Source organism: Pteropus alecto, unplaced genomic scaffold (assembly GCF_000325575.1).
Source record: "Pteropus alecto unplaced genomic scaffold, ASM32557v1 scaffold46, whole genome shotgun sequence".
NCBI classification, from domain to species: Eukaryota; Metazoa; Chordata; class Mammalia; order Chiroptera; family Pteropodidae; genus Pteropus; species Pteropus alecto.
The window spans coordinates 2,571,037-2,582,937 of NW_006439231.1; positions in this window are offsets into that span (position 1 = coordinate 2,571,037).

The following is an 11,901-nucleotide window of genomic DNA, read 5'->3' on the forward strand; positions in this document are numbered from 1 at the left end:
AAAATGCATAGAAGAAAACATAAGAACTAAACTCAAGGACCTTGGACTTAAAGAGGATTTCATGAATTTGACCTCAAATGCAAGGGAAATAAAAGCTAAAATAAATGAGTGGGACTACATCAAACTAAAAAGCTTCTGCTCAGCATAAGAAATTGTCAACAAGGTAAAGAGACAACCATCTCAATGGGAAAATATATTTGCAAGCAACACCTCCGACAAGGGCCTAATATCCAAAATATACAAAGAACTCATACAACTCAATCACAACAAAAAACAAACGATCCAATAAAAAATTGGGCAGAGGACCTGAACAGACACTTCTTCCTAGAGGATATACAAATGGCCAACAAATATTTGAAAATATGCTCAACATTGCTAGCTATTAGAGAAATGCAAATCAAAACCACAATGAGACACTATCTCATACCTGTTACAATAGCTATAATCAACAGGACAAGTAATAACAAATGCTGGAGAGGATGTGGAGAAAAAGGAACCCTCATCCACTGCTGGTGAGACTGCAAATTGGTACACTAAGGAAAATAGTTTGGAGTTTCCTCAGAAAACTAAGAATTGATCTACCATATGATCCAGCAATGCCTCTACTGGATATTTACCCCAAAGACTTGAAAACACATATCCAAAAAGATATTTGCGTATCAATGTTCATAGCAGCATTATTCACAGTAGCCAGGACATGCAAGCAACCGAAGTGTCCCACGATAGATGATTGGTTAAAGAAGCTGTGGTACAAATATGTAATGGAATATTACTAGCCATAAGAAGAGATGAAATACTGCTATTTGCAACAACCTGAATGGACCTCGAGATAATCATGTTAAGCGTAATAAACCAGACTGAAAAAGTTGAAAATCACATGATATCACTTACATGTGGAATATAAACCTAAAAGCAAAGCAACAAATGAACAGGACAAACAAACAGACTCATGGACATGGACTATAGACTAGTGGTTACCAGAGGGTAGGGAATGGGGGAGGATGGGAGAGGTAGACGAGGTAAAGGGCATCAAATATGTGGTGACAGAAAGAAATCGAACTATGGGAGGTTAATACATAATGTAAATATATATATACGCCTTACTGTTAAAGTGTATAGCTGAAACTTATTGGATTTCATTAACCAATGTCACTGTAAAAAATAAATAAAGTAATTTTAAAAGATCGTATTAGTTAGCTTACTTGTATCACTAGCCTAAGAGGTAAACTACATACCTCCTTTGTAGTCTTTCTACTCATAGATTTATGTATACATTTACATATTCTCAGTGGGTTTAATTTTGTCAATTTTACCTTAAAATATTTCTCAAATGAATCTCCTTACTTTCTAGTCTTAGTGTCACTGTCATTGCCCACTTTCCTTCCTTATAATTTCTCAAAACACAATAATATTGACATCAAACAAACAAACTGACAAACAAAAATCAAAAAAGAAGCCCAGTGAAATTATTGTAAGGACACAAGGATATAACATTGAATTCAAAGAAAAGAATGAAGTTCTTTAGTCGTTGGCAACATTGGGAACTGAAAGTGAAAATGTAAGAGTACTCAGGCAGTACTTTTTCTCTTGACTCTTTTTTCCTCATTGTTTATCATATTCTTCTCTCTCCACCTCCTTTCTTACCTTCTCCTCCCCCTCTCCCTCTTTCCTGTTCTCCAGCCTTCATAGCAGTAAATAAAGGATGATCCAGACTTCCAGGGTTACATTTTATAGCTCCATCAGAACAAAAAAGGTTTTTACACTTTATAAATTTACAAGCAGAAAATCCGATTGTTCTGACTTGGTCCAGGTGGATATGCTGAGTTCGATGACTCTTAGTCAAGGTATAGAATCGCTTGTGTCATTTACCAATGCAGTTGCTAGAGCCTATACATATAACCCCATGGAAGGGGGATGAGTTTCCTGAGAGGCCAACTTCAATATAAATGGCATGCACACCAAAAAAATGTCTAATACAGCATAGTATCTGTGTTCTGAACATTTATGTTCTAGTGGGCTCCCAATTTTGTAGCTTGATTTTTTAATGGCTTAAAAACTCTGGGAATCTTTTTTTAAAAAAATTCCTTTATCACTCACAGTTTTGAAGTCATAAATTATAGGGCTAAAGAAGGTACTCTTGAAGAAACTGAGGATGAAAGAGGTAGAAATGTTTTTCTGCAAGTTAGACTGACTCTACTGTAGTTATAGAATTTAAGTTCATTCTACCAACTCAATGAAATTCCTCTAAAAATTCCATCTAATTTTTATGGAAATTGAGAAGCTGATGCTAAAGTTCATATAGAAGTACAAAATAATCTGAATATCCAAACCAATGGTGAAAAAATAACACTGGAGATCTAATACTTTCTAATGTTGTATCTCACTCCAAAGGTACGGTAATCAAGAGAAGATGGCTTATTATTAGATTCATACAGATCAATGAAAGGAACTTGATAGTCTATAGCCACAGATAAGAGAATGAAGTTGAAACTCTTCCTCCAATTATACACAAAAATTAACTCAAATACACAAATATAAATAGAATAGTCCTCTGAACACAAATAGTCTCTCTTGTATTCATTTAATAATACAATTCCATGTGCAAAATAAGTCTCTCCCTATTAAGTAGACAGAAGTGGTGCCACAGAACAGGAAGAAACGTTTTCAGTCAAGGCACCAAGACTTCAGGTTAAGGGCTAAGGAGACAGGCCAAATTCATTGGTTATTAAAAATCCTACAACGATTTTGTAAGTTTATATCAGAGAGAAAGTTGAGTAAAAGCAAAGTATAAGTACAAAAAGTAACTCATGTATCCACCAGGAATACATAACTATACTTAGAGTTAATTCATCTTTATTGCCTTTATCGTTTAAGGTTATGTCAGAATACTGAGTGTTTTTTTTCCTTCCTCAGAGCCCTATTGATTTGAATCAAGGGATTTGTCTTTGTCTGACTGTTTTTTTAAATTAATTCTTTAACTGCTAGCATAATCTTTTGCAATCTTGCCACTTTATTTCTTGATATAACTTAACTATGTCAACTCTTAATAGAATAACATTAAAATGTCTCTGTTGAATGAGAACAGAGTCAATGCCTTTAATTTTCATTTTATTACAATAGGAATACATTATTTATTATGTCAATATTTTCCCAAAGATTTTTAAGTGTCTTAGAATCTTCATCTTTCCAGTCACAATCCGAAAATACATGGTTAACGTTATTTTCATTATTTTACCATTAGTTGCATATGATCCAGAGAAATTAATTTGCTTTACCAAATTTCTGCATTGTTTCTCTAGCCATAGTTAATGCCAAAATTGCTGGCATTCATTAACCAATAGATCACAATTTTCAAATGTCTCAGTTAATACTTGCTCTGTAAAAAGGGTATATATACATGCCAGCATATATACATAAAATTATTGCATGTGTATGTCTGTGTGTTTCTTCAGAATTCTACCTACAGCTGTATATTCTGAATAGCTTGTTAATGAGCTGGTGATCTCTAACTGGAAGCCACAATTTAAAAAGTGATTCAGAGATTGGATGTTTTATAGAAATTTTTTGACATAGATTTGCTAAAAATAGGTACAGTTTTCAAATGATGCTATACTTTTGAGAATTCAGTTATATACATTATTTCAAGGTTCACTTTGAACATATGCTATCCCACTAATAACATTCATTTAAATTCCTCAATATGCCGGGGTATGATTCGCTAGTATGAAATAAAATAAGAATCATAACTGCCTTCAAGTAAATTACATTAGTAATCAGTGAATTTAGAATTTCATTTATGAGGTATGTTACAAGGTGGGATTTGCAAAAGATACAAATTAATTAGACTTTTTCAGCATGGATAAAAAAGGTCCCAAATGCATTTCACAGTACTTATTATTCACTAGCCTTTGTTTTCTGCACTCTCTTTTTGAAGCAAATATTTGTATTTCTTATAGATTTGATACTGAAAGATTATTAATTGAAATAATAAAACACCACTACCAAAAAAAGCCTCCCCATAATCTTTCTCCACTGAAAACCTGGATATTGCAAATGAATAATACTAATGTATGTAAATGGTAGTTATGTCTTAAAGGATTTTGAACAGTGAATTATCTGTATGCATTATTTTGCATTTCTTAATTATTATTTTTATATCCTCTTTTTAAATAGCTAGCTTACAAATATTATTCTAATAAAATATGATAAATATATCCAGTTAGTTACACATAAATGTCTATAAGAGAGAATGCTAACATTTATAGCTATATTTTTAAAATCAATTTTATTAGAATATATGTTTATTTTTCTTTATTTAGATATTTAATATGATATTTTTAAAATAATTTTTTAATATAATAAATTAATTTAGTTTGCAATTTGAACGGATTGATTTATTAATATAAGCTTATTGACAGTGAGATGGACAAATAACTTTGACCAAAAATAGTGAATTTTAATGAATATTTATAATAATGATGAATTTACACCCTTAAATCTACAGCATCTGAGTAAGCCACCGAACTTCTGTTTTCTCGATTCTATGTGAAGTTTAAATTCCTGCATTTTTAATCATCTCATGATCCAACATATCCTGAAAAAAAAATTATTCTCTGTATCTCTTTAACTCAGTAGGAAATACAAATAAAATGAAAGAAAAGGGGTAATTAATTTGATTCCTTGTCTTAAAGATTTTGAGTTTTTTTGAGGTAAAATTTATATGCCATAAATTTGGATGTATATAAGTATACAAGTTAATGGTTATAAGAGCTTCAGGTACAATGTTGAACAGAACTATTAAGAGCAGACATCTTTGTTTCCCAGTCTTATAGGGAAAGCAGTCTTTCATCATTAAGTGTGATATTAACTGTATGTTTTACATACTCTTTATAATGATGATTAAATTTATTTCTAATTTGTTGAATTATTATGAACAAATATTGTCAAATGCTTTTCCTGAGGTTATTGAGGAAATCACATGGTGAATTACATCAAATGATATTCAAAAATTAAAACAACCTTGCATTCCTAGAACAAATACCGCTTAGTAATGGGTGATCGTATTTTTTATATATCACTAGATTTGATTCGCTATTATTTTGTTTAGGATTTTCACATCTATATTTAGAAAAGACATTGGTTTGGTTTTCTTCCTTCCTTTTATTTCTTTTCTTTCCTTCTTTCCTTCTTCCATCCCCTCATCCCTCTCTACCTCCATCCCTTACTTCCTACTTTTTATTACTTCTCTTTTTTCCCCATATCTTTGAATTTCATGTTAATATAAAACTGTCATCATAAAATGGTTAGAAATATTCCCTTTTCCACAAAAGTTTGTGAAAATTTAATTTTGATTCTTCTTTAAATGTCTAATAGAATTCCCCAGTGAAACCCTCTGGACCTGGGCATTTCCTTAAGGGGTATTTTTCATTAGTCATAAATTGTAAGCAGTTTGAATTTTCAAAGTATATCTTCTCATATTTAAATCCAACAAACTACCTAATATCAGATTTTTATTAATTGAAACATTAGCAAAAATACTCAAGGCCTTGAGAAAAATAATACACAGCATTTTTAGGATGGCAAATAAACTAATTATATTGGAGCTAAGTGTAAGTAATGAGTGTCTGAAAGTACATTAAAGACAATTATTAAGGAGCTCATTTTAATTTAATTAAACCTAACAAAATAACTATTATATCCTCCTCATTTCACTTCTTGTTCTGATGATATGCAACAGAGAAATGCTATTGCTTTTTTAATGTTTGTGTATTGTTGCTAATATTATGTTATGTGTGGTACATGTTTGTCTATTTACACTTAAACTTAAATGAGTTATACCTCCTCTTTTTCTTATAAACATAAAGAGATATAAAATCTAAAGATTTTCTTCTGCTTTAAAAGATACTTCATGTAAAAAATTGTTTTTTAACTGTGGTGTTCTTATATTTGCTAATTCTTTAAATTATTTATTTATTATATTATGGAGTCCCATTTTCACTAGATATCTGAAAGACATGCCCAAAGAAATTTAGATGTAGTTAGGTCACTTGAATCATTACAGCTTTATATTATGCTACTTATTTTTTCATGTAAGGAAAAGTAATAAATTTTTAAGGATGGTTAAGCCAAAAATATTTCAGACAGAGTTTTTATTCAGTCCTGAAAAGTTATGGCTAAATCAGAAATCCAGTACTGCTGTATATTTATTACAAAAGATAAATTGAACTTATTTTTTTAAGATGTTGCAAGGTATGTAAACAAATGACACATGTGCTCTCATAATATTCTTCTTACATATTTAAGACTTCTTCTCAACTTAACCCTAAATGATAGCTCAGAAGCCATCTTTATGTGCTGTTTGATAATATTACTCAACTCTTCAGAATTACAACCCTCGGCATCAGGACAAATTTCTTCCCTCTTGGACATCCATTTTGCTAAATATGCTTGATTATGTAAATCTTCTTAAATTATAGTTAGCTTTTCTGTTTCTGCTCTAGTTAAACTATGTGAGCTCCTATGCTTGCAAAATTATTTGTTCAAGCTCCTCGGATTTAGTTCCCTAAAAACTGACATAAAGGATATTTTGTCCTAGATATTTGTGAAGAAAAGCTCCTTCTATTCAAAATTACAAATATATATGCTTGATTTTCACAAAATTCTAAGACTCAGTTTTTCAATTGAAAAATTTTCACACAGACCAGTTAGTCTTTGAAATTTCATTTCCATTCTAGATTTTGGATAGATCACAAGAAATTGAACAACAAATTAAGCCTTTCTGTAGCACTTATTTAATGCTAATAATCAAAGTAGATTCATTTTGTTAAGTGACAAATATAGAGCAGAGTCATTCACATATTTTATTACAATATGCAATTTAGTTATTATTCCATGTCACAGTAAAATATCACCTAAAGCTATACGGCTGGTAATAGTTCAGACAGACCCAACTCACTGTAAATCCAGTTTACTTTCTACCATATTTTTATTTTTTAATATTTTACAATAAAATTTATTGAGAAGCATATGATTTCACTCACATGTGGGATATAAAACTGAAAGCAACAACAAACATGACAAACAAACAGAGACTCATGGACACAGACAATGGATTAGTGCTTACCAGAGGGAAGAAGGGGAGGGGGAGATAGATAAGGATGAAGGGGGTCAAATATTGGTGACAGAAGGAAATTTAACTTTGAGTGGTAAACACACAATGCAATCTACATATAATGCATTATTGAATTATACACTTGAAACCTATTTGATTTTATTAATCAATGTCACCCCAATAATTTTAATAAACACATAAAATAAAAAGCATTTTATATCTAAAAAAGAAACCACGATAACAAAGCATTTTCAGATAAACAACCAATTAAAATAAATAACTTTAAGTGCAAAAAAGATTAAACATATTGGGATAACATTGGTTAATAACATTACATAAATTTCAAGTGTACAACTTTCCTATATATCACCTGTATATTTCATTGTGTGCTCAATAACCCAAAGTCTAGTCTTCTTCTGTCACCATATATTTACCCCTTTTACCTTCTCATCCTCCCTCTGACCTTCTTTCCCTCTGGTAACCACCATGCTATTGTCTGGGTCTATGAGTTTGTCTGTTTTATATGTTCATTTGTTGCTTTTTGTGTTATGTCTCACATATGGTTCTTGTCCTTTTCCATCTACTTATTTCACTTAGCATGATACATTCAAGATCAACTTATGTTGTCACAAATAGCAATAATTCATCTTTTTAATAGCTAAGTAGTATTACATCTTTATCACATCATCAAATTAAGGACATTTAGGAGGTTTCCATGTCTTGGCCACTGTGAACAATGCTGTTGTGAATATTGGATTGCATATATCTTTATGGATAAGTGTTTTCAAATTTTTGGATACACAGAAGAAAGATTGCTGGGTCATAGGTAGCTCTATTCTTAATTTTTTGAGGAATCTCTATATGTTTTCTATAGAGATTGTGCCAATTTACATTCCCACCCTCAGTGTATGTGGGTTCTCTTTTTCCGACATCCTCTCCAACATATTATTCTTTTCTATCTTTACTTTTGTTTTAGAAGCATATGTAGATCAATTCCAGTAATTTAATGTAAATTCTAATTTCTTACAGCTTTTTTAAAAAGGCTGGAGAAAAAAGGTAATGAAGGATGGGCTGTATAATGAAGACAAACATAATATGTGCTAAGTTTCATGCAATGTGTTTACAATATGTTAAGGTTACCAAATTCTCCTTGCCACCTTTTGAGTTAGAGATAATTAATCTCACTTTAGAGTTGAATAAACTGAAGCTCAGAAAGGTTAATTGCTTTGCACAAAGTAACAAAGCTAATAAACAAGAACAAAAATGCAAACCTGAGTCTCACTGATACTTAAATCTCTTTGCTTTCTTACTCACACATTGATTGCTTTTCATTAGCATTTGTATTAAAGAAGAGTTAATAATTTTGTATCGTCTTTTTTCTTAAGATTTCCAGTTTTATTCTCCATAAAATTCCCTTTCTTAGCCTTGATTTTCTGCAATAATTATCACTGCCACCCACTCCCCCACACAAATATACATGCAATAATTATCACTGCCACCCACTCCCCCACACAAATATACATGCTCTCTGTTATGAAGCTCATATGCTTTAATCTTGTCAACATTTTAACTAACACAGAGAATTTCAAATATAGTATAGTGAATCCTCACGTATTCATCACTTGGCTCCAAAAAGCATTGATATTTGTTGTCAACATCCTTGTTTACTCTGTCTCCACCTTTTCCACACACTCTTGAATTAATTTCTGTGTATTGTGTAAAGTAGGGGTTATAGTTGATTTTGTTTCTATATGGGTAGAGCTAGTGGGATGGACATTATTTGTTAAAGACCCATATAAGTGTTGGTATTGGCTTTCTTCTCTTTGACATTTTTACTGTACTATTTTGTATATATTTTTACTTCTTGTTCTAGAGAATATAATATACACTTTTTGCGTAACACAATGTACATTTAGAGTTAAAATTATATGACATTGTGTGAAATATGGGAAATTTGGAACAATATACTTCTCCTGAACCTTTTATTGTGTGATTTATATCTTATATATCTAAGTGTGTTGTGAACCCCAAGATAGTGTTAATTTTAAAAAACTAATTAATTTTTTTGTTTTTAATAGTCATATACTTTTAAAAAATCAAGAATATTTATTCTTGGTCCTTTCTTTCACCACCTTTACTGAAATATAGTTAATAATTAATAAATTATATATATATATTTAAAGTGTACAATTTTATGTTTTGAAAATTATATACCCATTAAATCATTAAGACAATCAAGGTAATTAACATATCCAACACTTCTATAAGTTTCCTTGTGCTTCTTAGTAATCCTATCTTCATATTTGCCGCCAAAACAGGCAATTTATTAATCTGTTTCTGACACTTCGATGAGTGTACATTTGTATATTTTTGTATAAATGGATTTATATGGAATGCGTTATTTTTTGTGGCTTCTTACTGAGTATAATTATTTCAATATTTATTCATATTGTTCTATCTATCAGTAATTCATTTCTGAGTAGTATTCTACTGTATAGATGTCTCACGAATTGTTTAACCATCCAATTTTTGATGAGCATTTGTTTGTTTCAAGTTTTTGGCTATTACAAATAAAGATGCTATGAACATATTTGTAGAATTCTTTGTATAGACATATATTTTCTCTATTTCTCATAGAAATAGAATGGCTGAATCATATCATAACTGTATATTTAATAGGTTAAGAAATTACTAAGCTGTTTTCTAAGTGATTGTACCAGATCAAGTTGCTCTAAATCTTCATTAAACATGGTTTCATTTAGTCTTTTTTTTTCAATTTTAGACACTCTAATGGTTTTGATAGTAATATTTTTTATGGTTTTAATTTGTATTTCCTTAATAAGCAATGATATTGTGAATCTTGTCATTTTTCATTATTTTCTGTTAGTTAAACTTCATTGGTGAACTGTCTTTGAAATCTTTTGTCCACTTTTTAATTTATCTTTTAGTTTTCTTTATTGAATTTATTGTCTTATCAGATATTTGATCAAAATATTTTCTCACGATCTGTGTTTTGTTGCTTTATTCTCTTAACAATGCATTCTAAAGAGCAGAATTTCTTAATTTTGATGAAGTATGATTTATTATTTTATTTTTTATTTTATAAGTGTACTCTTGGTGCAGTTTCCTAAAAATATTTGATAAACCATGATCACATAAATTTTCCCATTTTCTTCTAGAATTTTTATAGTTTTAGATTTTGTTTTTAGGTCTATATTCTATTTTGAGTTAATTTTTACTCATGGCTTATAAAAATCAAAATTGGAAGGTTTGCATATGAGTATCCAATTTTTCCAGCATTGTCTGTTAATATGCCACCTTTCTGTACCTAATTGCTTTTGCACTTTTGAAAATCAGTTGACTATATATGTTAGTGTCAGTATATGAACTCTTTCTTCTCTTCAGTTGATTTCTTTGTCTGTCTTGATGCTAACACCATATTGTCTTGATTAATGTAGCTTTATAACAAATGTGAAAATAACATAAATATTTCAATTATTTTTTCAAGATTATTTCTTGCTATTCTAGATACTTTGCTTTTCTATATGAACTTTAGATTCAGCTTATTGAAATCTTTAATAATCCAAGCTGATATTTTGATTGAGATTATGCTGACTACATAGACCTAATTAGGAAGAAATACATCTTAATAATATTGAGTACTGAGTTTATAAACAGAGTATATCCATCCAATTACTTAGGTCTTTAATACTTTTGTCAAAAGTATTTTGAAATTTGCATTGTATATGTTTTGAAGATATTTGTCAGATTTATTTTAACTTATTCATATTTTGATGCTATTTAAGTGATACTTTTTAAAAATTTCATTTTATTATTGTTCACAGTATTCAGAAGTATAATTGACTTTTGTACTTTGATGTAGTATTCTCCAATCTTGATAAACTGATTTATTCTTTTTGTAGTTTTCATAAGATTATTTCTGTAGATGATCACGTCATCTGAAAATAAGGATGGTTTTAATTCTTCCTTTTTAATACAGATGTATTTTATTTTCTTGTTGTATTACACTGGCTAAGATCTCCAATACAATGGTCAATTCATTGTATGGTCAAACAGATAGTCTTACATTATTTCTTCTCTCATTGGGAAAACATTTAGTCTTTCACTATTAGATATGAAGTTAGTTCAAGTTACAAGTAGTTTCCCTTTTTTAGGTTGATGATGCTTCCTTCTACTTCTGGTTTGCTAAGAGTTTTTCTTTGTCAGGAATAGTGGTTGAATTTTATTAAAGCTCTTCTCCATTTATTGAAATTATTATATATTATTGTTGCATTTTTGTCCATTAATATGGTGAATTATATTGATAAAATTTCAGCCATTAAACCAACTTTTTTCCAGGGACAAGTCTCACTTAGTCATAATGTAGTATCCTTTATTATTGCCCTGGATTTTGTTTGCTAAAGTTGTGTTAAAATTGTTTGCATCTATGTCCATAGTGACATTGGTTCTACTTTTCTTTTCTTGTAATATCTTTTTTTCTCATTTTTGTATCAGAGAAATGCTGGCCACATAGAATAGTATGAGACACATTTTTACTCTTAAAATTTTGGATAATTTTGTATAGGATTGGTATTATTTCTCTTTTAAGCATTTAGTTAAATTTTCCCAGTAAAAATCTTCCAGGTCTTGAGTTCTCCTGTGGAAAAGCTTTTAACTATAAATTCAATTGACTTATTAAACATAGAGTTTTTCTTGGGAGAACACTTTTATATGTTTTAAAATTTTGTCCATTTTGACTAAGCTGCTAAACTTGTTGGCATAAAGCTGTT